At 46.8% G+C, this 13,002-nt stretch overlaps 1 protein-coding gene across 2 annotated transcripts in view; it reads left to right on the top strand.

The window, feature by feature from the left end:
- The first annotated feature begins 717 nt into the window (after nt 1-717).
- VGLL4 (vestigial like family member 4) overlaps nt 718-13,002 on the top strand; it is a 159,503-nt gene continuing 147,218 nt past the window's right edge. Inside the window, exon 1 of one of the 2 annotated variants that reach the window (XM_045990786.1) lies at nt 718-1,078. The gene's annotated coding sequence lies outside the window, so the exon portion shown is untranslated. Of the gene's footprint in view, nt 1,079-2,043; nt 2,152-13,002 lie in introns of those variants that run through there. The other variant, XM_045990787.1, reaches the window with a different exon arrangement.

Below are 13,002 nucleotides of genomic sequence, written 5' to 3'. Positions count from 1 at the left end.
CATGTTCTGGTACAGGAAACACCTCTACCTGCTTTAGGGAGAACATCTACACTGGCTGTAAAATGGAACTATTAATACCTGTCCTGCTACCCAGGGGTGGGGGGCTAAGATCAAATGAGGTAATATGTTGTGATCTGATATGATCAGATTAGTTCATAGATGCCATAAGAGTTTAAAAATGGCAAAGCACCCCCTCCTCTCCCCCCCCCCCCCCCCAGCATTAATGTAAGCTGGTATTTCTTTTAATTGTTATCATTGCCTTTCAGCAGAGCCTTCTCCCAGGGAAAGCCCTATAGTAGCAGGAGCTCCTTCCTAATAACGACCCAGGTTTGAGAACAGCCAGAAGGCGAGCAACATGAAGCCATTTAAAGCAAACCAGAGGAAGTCCAGTCTCTATTTATTTTATGAAGTTAGCGCCTGAATATGTTAAGCAAATGTTTTCTTAATTGTGGCAGTCCGAGAAAACAATGGGGCAAGCGCTGCCGGAGACCGGAGTATCAGGCCTCCACCCCCTCTAACCCCCCTCCCCCCAAATCTCTAGAGAATGACAGGAAAAAATTAAAGACAGGGCTTTTCTTTTCGTGGTCACATGTCTACGCTGCTGCTGTAATAAGAACCTGCACCAATTAGAAATGTTTCACCTCCTCCCCTCTGCCCCTCCCCGGGCACATTTCAGAGCAGCCGGGGTTGTGGACTCCTGGAGTTTGCCAAACACAGCAAACACCGCTGTGTGAGCGGCTGGAAGGGGCTCTTTCCACTCCCACCTCCCTCGCTCCCTCCTCTGCTCCCTCCCTTCCACACTGTTTTCATTTACTAGGACTTCCTCCTCCGGGCGAGGGAGGGGGAGGAAAGACGCTGCTGGGCGCCTGGGGCGTGAGTGCGTGTGTGTGTGTGTGTGTGTGTATGTGTGAGAGAGAGAGAGAGAGAGAGAGAGAGAGAGGAGTGAGTGGTGGAGTGTAAAATGCTGTAATGGGAGGAACCCGAGCCGCGTCTGAGTGCCCGGGACTGCAGCGGCCGTTCTGATCGCAGTGGCACCTGAGCACACGCTTCCCCGAGCAAGCGCGACCTGTACCAGCAGGTACGTGTGGCCGCCGGCCTGTCTGGGCAGTCTGGCTTGGGTGTGTGGGTAACGATAGAGCGAGGCAGCGGTCCAGGTCGGAGTCCCGGGGAGCGGGGAGCCCGGGGTGTGCGGGAGGCACCCGTGTGCGCTGAGGTCCCGCGGGTGAGCCGGGTGGGAGCGCCGGAGGGGTTGGACGCCCTGGCAGCGGCTGCTTCTCGAAAAGAGGACGGGGGCGGGTCTGAAGCCGAGGGCAGCCGTGGTGCTGCAGGTCGTGCTCAGAGGCTCTGGCACTGGCCGGCCGCGCGTGGCGGGGAAGGCGCGGCAGGTCCAGTGGCTGTGGAGTACGGCTCAGCCGTGGACGTTGGTGTCACGTGTGCTGTGTCCATTGGTGCGTGGGCCCACTGTGTGCATGTGGGGAACGTGCCTGGCCCACAGAAGCAAGCACCTGGGCGCGCACAAAAGCTTCGTTAGTGCGTGTACACTCACACTGAAGGTGTTCCACCGGCTGGGCCTTGAGGGACATAGATGTGTGTGAGATGCCGGGTCCTCGCGCTCTCGGGGCCTGGCGCCTCCTCCCGGGGCTCAGCGCGGCTCCCGGCCCGCAGCAGCGGTTCCATGCCCGAGCGCGTCCGCACCCGCGGGGTAGGTGCGAGCCGCCGCCGGGCGTGCGGCGGGCGGGGGAGGGGAAACACGCCTCTCCTCGGAGCGCGAGGCCCCGCCCCCGCCTCCCTGCGCGCTCACCTGGCCTCGGCCGCCCACCTGCTCGGTGGGAGGGGCGTGTCCGGGGGCGGGTCTGCCGGGCCAGGCGGAGCCCGGCAGTGCCCGGCTGAGGGCGGGCGGCGCCTCATTCCAGGGATTCCTCGCGCTTCCGCGCTCGCGTCCGCCGCGGAGCCGGCCTGGCGCGCGCCGCCCGCGTGTGCGTGTGGGTGTGCGGAGGGGGAGTCGGTGCGGGAGCGCGGGCGCGAGCGCGCCTGTGCGTCGGCGCGCCCTCGGAGTGCGCCCCGCGCGCCCGGCGGTCCCGCCTCCACCCCGCGGCTGCCCCCCACGGGGCCCGGCCGGCCCAAGGCGGGCGAGCCCAGAGCCGCCCCGCGGTGAGTGCAGGAGGACCCCGCCCGCGAGGGCTGGCCTGCGGGGGAACTCCGGGTGGGCTGACTGGGCAGGGCTGAGGACGTCCTCCTGGAGGGAGGCGGCGGCTGGTTTTCGCGGGGCAATTCGAGGCTCCGGGTTGGAGCCGAAGTTCCAGGGCTCTCAGAGGGAGGTCCGGCTCCTGGGGGATCCCGCGAGCAAGGCGTCCTGGGAGTGCGAGGCACGGGGCTGGGAAGGGGGTCGGCGAGCGCTGTAGACGCTTGGTCCTGGCCAGCGGCAAAGGAGGGCTGGATGCAGGACTGCGGGAAGGGGCTGAGGATGGGCAGCTGGGACGGGTCTCTCTTTTCTCTTCCTATACTCCCTGACCCTCTCCAAAACAGAACGGCACACTCTTCCAGCACCGCACCGAGTGCAGGCCTCAACGAAACGCAGATGTCTTTTCCTTTTTTTTTTTTTTTTTTTTTTTTTTTTGCTTTGCTTAAAGTCTCCTTTGATTCCTGACACTGAGACATTGGAATGTCTTAGGTTAGGATGACAGTACTTGCTGGGGCTATTAACTTAGTTTCTTTGCACTTTACTGGCATATATTCGTCTATTTAATGTTGGAGATTTAAAAGTTCGGTTTCACTTTGATCATTGGTGCTGTATGTTTGCTGGTTGTATTTCCTTCTTTGTGGTTAATAAGAACCAGCAGCCCCGGGGCCACTTCTAGTTTTTATCGCAGCTGGTTGCTCCCTCTGTTTGAAAGGTACTATCTTCCAATTTGTAGATTTTGCAGATCTTTTTCTAAATCCAAGAATAAAGGCTTGCATTTGTTTCCTCTGAACTTTCAAAGACAAAACCAAGAAACGATAGTTTTCCTATTAGTATTTGAAGGTCCGTTTTGCATACCATTTTAGCATACCAAACTCTTTCCTCTAGTCCACTAACTTGCAATGTTCATTGTTTCTTCCTTGCCTGCGCACGACTGTGAGGAGTAGCGTGGGTAGTTGAAAGAGAGCTTTGGGGTCAGTGCCTTAAGGCTGTTAGATGACTCAAACTTGGAACAAGTTGTTTATCGTCTCTAAATCTCAGTGCTTTAATTTTAAATAATGCATTTAGAAATACTTTCCTTCAGAAGTTTGTGGTCTTATACTCAAGACACAATTTTGTGTTGGTTGATTGGTTGATTGTTTTTCTTCTGTGTGTTTCCTGTTGCATCTGGCTGAAAATCATCTCCCCCATGGTAGAAGTGATGTAAACCCCTCAAATAGTTATTTGATTTTCGTGCATGTTTAATCCCAGGCTGATTTCCCCTGCCACTGTTGTTGTCACAGTTTGGGGCAGCTTGCTTTTGCTTTCCATTTGGAAGCTAATGCAAACTAATTTTTATGTTGACCAGACACAATACAATTAAGAAGATAATTCTGCTATAAATAACCATGGACTACATTCCAAAACTGTGAATGTTGTAGTAAAAACAGCTCTGGCTTATTTCCGGAGATTTGATTTTAACTCCAATCTCTGTCACCTATTAAGTTTGTGACCAGAAGAAGTTACTTCTGCTTACCCTTTGTATTTGATTTTCTTACCGTGAGAGGGTAATAGTATTTGCTCCCAATATATCACAGAAGTCCAGGAATTAGAGGGAATAATGTGCTTTGAAAGTAGTTTGTATTATGTTGTTATAGAAGCCTTTAAAGATTTGAGAGAGCTTCTTAATGACAGTTGTTGCCACTTCCCCCAACTGATTTAGAACTATGAGTTTACCTGAAGAGTTTAACTGTTCTTCCAGACGCTATCATTATGAAACCAAAACTTTCACTTTCAGATGTTCTGTTTGACAAGAGTGCTGTAAGGGGAAATTCCTTTTAACTGCTCATGGAGTCAGCCTTGTTGAGAACCTCTGGTGGTTGCCAAAACAAATCCCAAGGAAGATTTTACTTTGTGTCTTTTCTCAGCATCTTTGCTGGGTAGTTTTGCCGAGCAGGTTCTAGTTTGCCTTTGTGAAATATAAGTAAAGTAACCATGACTTCATAAAATAATAAGAGTTATAAATTCAGGAGGTAAAAGTCACATATACATTGGGGAAAATTTTAATGTAACTACAATTTCGACACTGTAGCGGTCTTAACACATATCAAGTCTGGTGTTTGGCCTGTGTTAGGTAAGCTCTTGCAGAACCTGGTGAGAGAAAATTTTTGTGTGTTAAGTTTGTGCATAACTGAAGCTCATTTGTGATTGTTTTAGGGAGGCGGTCTAAACTAAATGTAATGAAGTCGGTATGTGAGAGCCTAATAGGAGAGAAGAGGGAATGCTGCCAATGGTCTGTAGCCATTTATATTCTGACCACGTTAAAACAACTACAGCAACAACAACTGCTTAGAAATTGGATTGCCAATGGGATGTCTGGGTGGCTCAGTCAGTTAAGAGTCTGCCTTCGGCTTGGGTGATGATCCCAGGGTCCTGGAATCAAGTTCCATATCGGGTTCCTTATGGGGAGCCTGCTTCTCCCTCCACTGCTTGTGCTCGCGCGTACTCACTCTCTCTCTCTCTCTGACAAATAAATAAGATCAAAACAAAGAAGGAAGGAAAGAGAAAGAAAGAAAGAAAGAAGGGAAGGAGGAAAGAAATGGGCTGCCAAATGTTGAGAGTATAAACTGCCAAGGTAAGAAAGGCAGGAGCATAAGTGGGAGGTGCTGAAACCAGAAAAATTCTTGCTACCCGGGACGCAGTATGACAGCTGCTTTGCAAAGGAGGAAAACCTTGTAGAATGCATTGTCTCATGCCTCAGGTCTGATAACCAGATATGGTGCATCCTTGGATTTCTGACTTCATCTACTTACCAGAATTTATTTGGACGCCTGAAGCTGAACTTGCAAGACTTTGTCTGTCACCCTGCACATGCACCGAGTGGTGAAAAATATGAGTCTCCCCAAGTGCACACTTCTCAGGCCGAGGTCAGACAAGGCAAACTACTCTGACTTCTTGTTTCAGCTCTCACACTGTACTCCCTACCTGTGTTCTATTTAGTGCCATATTTTTCTCCTTTGGGGGCTTTTTGTTGGTTTTGGTGTTTACAGTGGCCCCCCCAGCATAGCGTTTCCAGGAGCAAGGAGGCTGTGATGTGCCTTTTAGAAAAAATACATGGTGAAAATATGTGCATTACATAAGCTTCATTCAGGCATGAATTATAGTGCTGTTGGCCATAAACTCAATGTGAATGAATCAGTAATAGATATCACATAAGGTGTCTTAAAACAGAAACACACCTAGGGGCACCTGGGTGGTTCAGTGGGTTAAAGCCTCTGCCTTCGGCTCAGGTCGTGATCCCAGGGTCCTGGGATCGAGTCCTGCATCGGGCTCTCTGCTAGGCAGGGAGCCTGCTTCCTCCTCTCTCTCTTCCTGCCTCTCTGCCTACTTATGATCTCTCTCTCTCTCTGTCAAATAAATAAATAAAATCTTAAAAAAAACAAAACAAAACAGAAACACACCTAAAAACAAGATTGTATGTTGATCAGTTGACAAAAATGTAACCAGCGGCTCAAGGGAACCTAACCATGTGCTTCCCCTAGGAGCAGTGGCTCAGTGTTCAGTAACTCAGCATTCTTGGAGACTTTAGAGAGCATGGCTACATGAATGATGAGAATTGAGCATATATACTGATGCTGATAACTTGAGTGCTTCCTAATGGTATAATGTGTCATGGGTTAGAAGGCTTTATCTAGGCTTTAATAGGCTGAGTTGAGATTTTGGGACAGTGGACAGTTAGACTTAGATATTATGGGAAGTATGCCATGTTAGACTTTGATGCAAATTCATGTCTCTCATTCTTGGGGGTAAAAGGTCCCTGAGAAGGATGCCTGGGTGGCTCAGTGTGTTAAAGATCTAACTCTTGATCTTGATCTTAGCTTAGGTCTTGATCTCAGAGTTGTGAGTTTGGGCCCCATGTTGGGCTCCACTAAAAACAAACAAACAAAAAACCAAACCAAACCAAAACAAAACCAAAAACAGGTCCCTGAGAGGAAGGGGGCACCTTAGGACTTGTGACTAGGAAATTCTAAGTTTCCAAATAAAAGAAATGGCTGGAACAGGCATATCCAGAGTAAACTAAAAATACCAGCCACTTTCCTTTATTTCATATGCTGTGCTGTAGGAGGCTGAGGTCTTGGAAATGAAGAGACAGATTCACAATAGGCTAAACATGAGGAAGAAAAGGATACTTCATTTTTTAAAGATTTTATTTATTTGACAGACAGAGATCACAAGTAGGCAGAGAAGCAGGCAGAGAGAGAGGAGGAAGCAGGCTCCCCGCCGAGCAGAGAGCCTGACGCGGGGCTGGATCCCAGGACCCTGAGATCATGACCTGAACCGAAGGCAGAGGCTTAAACCACTGAGCCACCCAGGCGCCCCAAGGATACTTCATTTTTATCTGACAACACTGACAACAGTGTCAAGAAATGGTGGGAATCGGTAGTCTGCTCAGAAAGTCCAGACTTGAATTTTATTTTCTTTTACTTAGACACATGTTAGTGTGGGCCTGTACAGTTCCTGGGGGGGTCCTTTGTGGGAGATGAGTAGACTTCAGCCAGCAATGAGGGTTTTTTACCAGCACCAGGCAGTCTCACATAAAAGGTCAGGAGATATGCTGTAACCTAAGTTTAGTTTTGCAACATTGGGTTTGTTCTATACATGACTCTCAACTGGCACACGAGTTAGCTTTCACAGTGTGCAGGTGATACCCAGCTGTATTACAGGACCCGAGGATATAGTTTCTGCATGGTAGCACTGCTTGGCAGCTCCTGTTGCCGAGTCATGAAGACGACTAAATACCATATCCCGGGGGAGGGGCGGTCAAGGGGGTCCATAGAGCCAAGCCTTGGGCCATTTTAGCATCAGAAAACCTGAAGTGGTTGAGTTGAGCATTGGTTCAGAAGTTTCCATCCAGAGTGGTACCCTTTACTCAGCCCCCGCTGTCTGGGATCTCAGTCTCTATTGAGACGATGGGAGGTGGAGACCAGGAGTAGGCAGAGCCGAGTTGATGGCAAGCACCTGAGCCTACCTTGTTTTGCCATCTAACGAATCCCACTTTGGAGGACCAGAGATGGACGGCTGCCCAACCCGTAGACTGCCTCCTGCAGAACTTTCCTAGGAGGGGCATTATATCATTATGGAAAGGGTATAATAAGACTGTCCCAGCTTGCCAGGTTTTATTAGTTTTCTAGGATGGAAGGACTGCCATCAGCTGACTCTTATTCTGGGGCTTCTGTTTGAGATTGGTAAGCACCTAAAAGCCCAACTAGGGATTTTATACATACGTATTTTCAGTTCTCTGGAAATAAGCATAGAACGTTTAGGCATATTCAGATTTAATACACTTGGCCTTGGAATAGATTTTCAGGAGTGGCTACGAGTAGAAGTGAGGAACCGGGTGTAAGTGGAAGCTGGCCAGGCCCTGGCACGGTACTTGGTGGGGTGCTGTACATTTTGACAGTAGGAGTCAGTTACACACACCAGCCCTATGCCCAGGTGAGGAACACAGGCCTGGCAGAGGATCGTCTGTTCATGCTCTTTCTTTGGCAGTATGACTTTTTTTTTTTTTAAAGATTTATTTATTTGTCAGAGAGCGTGTGCCTGAACAGAGGCAGCTGCAGGAAGAGGGAGAAGCAGGCTCCCTGCTGAGCAAGGAACTCAACCCAGGGCCCTATCCCAGGACCCTGGGATCATGACCTGAGCTGCAGGCAGCTGCAGACCGACTGAGCCACCCAGGCATCCTGACAGTATGACTCTTGGAAGAGTGTTTTGCAGTCAAATGCTCTACCACTGAGCTATACCCGCCGCCCCCCCCCCCCCCAGAAGAGTGTTTTGAGTAAGGGTTGGCCTCTCTTTAGTAGTGTGGTGTACAATTTACGGTTGTGAGAAATACAAATAAGGAGCAGATTTGAAAATACCATTCACTGCTCCCTAACAGTTATCCATGGGAGCTCAGCAGCAGGTTCTCTTGAGCGTGACTAAGTGGAAACCGTCCTTCCTAATACTGAAGTCGTTTGCAGAGCCTGAAGCCTTGAGGGCTTCCCTTTAATTGCTCTGTAGCTGTGAAGCTGGTGGTGGCCGGGGTCACTAGTTCCACTCTCAGAACCCGCTGACTGCGAGCATTTTTCCACCTGGCTTGCTTACCATTCCTGGGACTCCATGCCCGTCTCTCCTCAAAGAAAGTAAAATACGCCGTTTTCTCATTTGTAAGAGGGGAGGGTTGGTTTCCCTTTGCTCGCTTTAGAAACTATGAAGTTATTGGCTGATGCATCTCAAGGTATAGGGGAAGGAACACAGACTGGAAGTCTTGCCTTGGTTGATGATGGAAGGGGTTTCTTTCTGGGAAGGGAGGTATAGCTTAATAAAACTAAAAATAAATAACTGCTTTTCTCCAGAAGTCTTTATGAAAATCAGCTTCAGTATAGTAAAAATAGCACGGATGGTGAGTCAGGGGACTTGGATTCTAGTCTTAGTTTCTTCAGGAAGTCACTTACGTTCTCGGCACTTGGGTTTTTCATCTGCAGAATAGTAATAGTCCTCTTAAGGCCAACTTACGGTGAGAATCCAGTGAAGTAATTTACGTGAGTGTGTTTTGGAAAAGCCTGTGTTCTACAGCCTTATGTGGTGGCCGGATGGGGATGACATGTATTTCTCACTTGAGTTTCGTTGTATCATTTAGTCCACAGGACAAGTTTGTGACTTAGGAAGTGAGCAACGTTATTGCCAGTTTCTTTAGGTGAGGGACCTTGGGCCTGGAGAGGTTAAATGGCTGGCCCATACAATCAGGCTTAGGCTTGTAGAGCAAAGCCTAGAACAAAGCAGTGGTTGTTGACTGAACAAGTGAAAGTGTTAAAATAGGGCTCAAGTCCTGGCTGCATTGATTTAACAGATGGTAAAGTGTGAAAAGAAAAAAAGGATCGCACAAATGAGATATTTTCAGCAAGAACATAGAGGAATGGTTGAGAATTGGGTGTTAATGGGAAGAATGTGTGTTGCAGGAAGTTAGTGGGGCATCAGCTGGACACACTATGGAGAAGAAAACAGGAGGGTAATGCTCGTCTGTATGATGTGCCCTAAGTCATGCTTCCACGTGGCTGCCGGAATCTGGTGATGGTTTGGTCTGAAATTTTATTTCAGTTGTCCTTCTCACTGAGATGGACAGCTGGCCAAATTGACCGCAGTGTGATATGTATTTGGTGTACGTTACTTCTGTAAGGTCTGTGTATAGTTTGTTTTGTTTTGGATATAGTTTTAATAGAAATAGGAGATACACAATGAAAGCCTCTAAATTCTTGATGGCCGAAAGGGCCATAACCCCCTGCTATGGTGTGAAGGTTCATACTCCTAAGCTTGCCCTCCGGTTATGCTTTATTAGCTGAGGCTGGTTTAGATTATCCCAGGAAGTGGCCCTGATTGCAGGGGATAGAGGCATGGAGCAGGGCCAACAGGAGTTAGAAATCCTGACTAGTGTGCATCCGGAAGCTGGCGGCGGCATCAGTATCTCAGGATAGTGAAGTCTTCCTCTTTGTGTTTTTTGGCCAAGTGACAGTGTGGCAGGAACATCAGGAGGTTTGAATGTGCTTCTCCCCACCCCCACTGGTTTCCCGCCCTTGCTAGGATGGTCGCTCCATGTTCTCCTAGTCTTCCCCAAATTGATATGTGGTCAGGCCACCATTCCTGGCAGAGCCACGGAGTCAGGGAGGCCTGGTGCTGTAGCTTTCACCTGGGAAATCTCCTTAGAACATTTCTGTACCATATCTTGAAATTCTGTTCTCTTGCCTGAAAAAAAAAATCGAATACACCCTGTGATTCTATTTCCAAGATAGGTGCTTTTGTCCTCTTGTTGATCAAAAAGGGACAGTTCTTTGTGGAAGTCCAAAATAATGGCATTCAGATTTATAGCTGAGCTTTTCATTAGCACAGAATGTCCCTACATTTCAGTAGCTTTAGAACTGATCTGTTATTCTCTATTCTCTACCTTAAGCTTTTTATTAGTTTTGGCAATAAGGGAGCTCGAAGTAGAGCATATGGGCTGGCAGAGAAAATACAGACCATTGCTTGCAAAATGAAACAAAATGTATGTTCTGTTCATGATGACTTATGGTCATATTTGTCAGCCAGGAAAGGTAAGTGGATAGACTGGAAATGGGTTGCAAGAGGGTAGTACACCTTCGCAGGTGCACATGATGTCTTTTTCCAAAACCACTTTCTTTTCACTTGAATGATGTTATGTTTCAGGTGTGAGCATTTCAAGTGATTGCATTTTTGGTCATCATGATACTATAAAGTGAAAACCGTCACAGAAAGGAGAACGTGCTACTGGGATATACTTGGCTTTATTTTCTGGATGCTGTGTAATCTTTGGCAAAAGATAGTAGATGATTTATGGTTCATAAAGGATATATAATAAGCCAGGGGCCTCTCTCCCCTGTGTAAGACCATTCAGCCTTGCACTGAGAATAAAGTCTCAGTTTGTCATACCCTGCCAGTGACTACTTTGCCCCACCTTGTGGCCTCTCTCCTGTGTTCCCTAAACTTGAGGTCATTCCCTCCACATCTCCAAGCCCAGCTTGGGTCTGTCTTGGGTGTTTTGCAAATGCTCTTTGTCTCCTTCCCATCTGCCTCCCTTTGCAAAAGTAATTCCTTTCCTTGAGGTCTCAACTTTACTTCATCTCAGAGACATCGCCAGGTAAAGTGGTGGTCAGTACCCTTTTCCAAAACATTTACGATCATCATTTGCAGTTTATTTAATGTGTTTGCAAAAATTTTGACAAAGATTACTTTAATACATGTAAAGCCCATCCACTTCTCATAACACCCTATGAGGGAGATAATAGGAATTCATATTCCCATTTTACAGACGAGGAAACAGACCCACAGAGGTAAAGTCATTTTCCAGGGACACGCAGATAGGAAGTGGCTGAGCCCAGTTCAAACTCAGATGGTTTGGTGTCTAAAGATCTTAAATAACCACTATGCTAACTTGTCTCTCAGTGTGGTGTGACCCTCCATCAAACACTGTAACCATTGTCTCCCTCCAACTCCCACAACTTTACTAACATGTTTTTTGTTTGTTTGTTTTGTGGTTTTATTTTTTTTGGCATTGTGAATATTGTAGAGCTGTAAACCCATAAGTTTTTTTTTTTTAATTTTTCATAAGGTTTAAAAATTTTTTTTATTGCTGTCTTCTTCCACCTGTATTTGCTTAGGTCTTTTGTGGCTAGATAGTTGCTGGCCTTCATCTCCCTCCTGTGTATATTGAACCAGCCCCTATTGTCCTTATCTCACACCTGGTTCCTGTAGAAGCCTCCTAACTGATCTGCTCCTAGTGACTTCTCACTTCACTCTGTCATGTCAAACCGTCTTCTCCAGAACTGCTAAACAAGAATCTCATTCATATCAGATCACCAGCCTGCTCAGAGACTAAATAGTAGCTGCCTGTTGCCTACGACGTTCAGTGTAAACCTGTCCAGCTAGCTTTTGGCTTGTTCCTACAGCCACCCACATTGGGCTCACCCACACTTAGCTTCTCCTGCTCTTCACCAGGACTCTCTGTTCTGACCAGAATGGTCTTAGTTTCCCTGTCTTGGGTTTTCATTCCTGTCTCTGCACCTTTCTTCAGGCTTTTGATCCAACATGACTGTACATGTAAGGATAAGACAGGGTCCTTGCACCCAGGAAATATTCTGACACTGTGAGCCAGGTGAGTAAGAGAGGTCAGGGAGGAGCATGACAGCCTGAGGGAGAGAACCTAGGGAAGGAGATCTTTGAAGTGGCTTTTTGAAGCGCACACGTGTCTGCTCGAAGCAAAGAGTAAATGTTCACAAGGTACACACTTCAGCTGACACTGATCTCTCTTTTATCACACAACACGCAGTTTGGTTTTAAACTATATCTTGCCTTTTATTATGCTCTTTTAAATTTGTCTCTTTGTTACCCCATTCCTTTAAAAAATTTTGTCTGTTAACCTATTCCTTATACTTTAGGTTTGCCAATAAGATCATAACTCCTTGAAAGCAGAGATTGTATCTTCTGTTTCCCTTTTACTTCTCCCAAGTAATTCCCTGAACTCAGGATAATTGTGTAATAAAAATTGGTTGGTTTCATTAAATAAGGCTGCAGCAGATGGCAGGTGCCTGTAGGTGAACCTTAAACACCTAATCTCTTATGCCTGCTTTGAACGTTAAGTTGCTTGGAGGTTTGGATTTCATAGTATCTGAATAAATTTAAGTATGTAATGTCCTACGATGCTAGAATTCTGCATCTACTTCTTTGTGTTATTTGATGTTTTTATGTTTTGGTATTTTGCTTCTGTGCATAACACTTCTGCGTATAATTTTCGTAACTTAAAAGGATATGTTAACGTATATCTGTTTGAGGTTAGAATTTTCACCATGTGAGAGGAGAGTTAAGACTGTATGATTGGGATGGATGTGTCCTTCAAAAGCTTTGTCCTTCAACTTCACCGGGAAATTAAGGAATTTGGGTCTAAATACTGTATTATGGAGTAGAATGTTTATCAGCATGAACTTAATCAGAATAAAAGACTTTAAGCTCAATTCTTGCCTGAATAGGAAACTGATTTAGGTGAAGAGAATATAACGGTTCTTGAGAGTTGAGCAAACCTTTTCCTGTCCTTCTGTTCAAACCTTCTTTGCTTTCTCTACCTTTGAACAAGTTCAAAAGGCCTTACTCTCAAGAGATGATCTTTTCTATTTTACCAAGAAGATTAGGAATGTGAATGTCATTTTTTTTTCCTTCTGATTTTACTCATGTTCCCTTTTCTCTGGAAAAAAAAAAAAGACATGACCTGTGGTTGATGACATTGCTGCCCTCACTGACAG

The sequence above is a fragment of the Meles meles genome, chromosome 20 (genome assembly GCF_922984935.1).
Source record: "Meles meles chromosome 20, mMelMel3.1 paternal haplotype, whole genome shotgun sequence".
NCBI classification, from domain to species: domain Eukaryota; kingdom Metazoa; phylum Chordata; class Mammalia; order Carnivora; family Mustelidae; genus Meles; species Meles meles.
The sequence above is the reverse complement of the archived record's forward strand: the minus strand, read 5'-3'. Positions and strand labels throughout refer to the sequence as shown.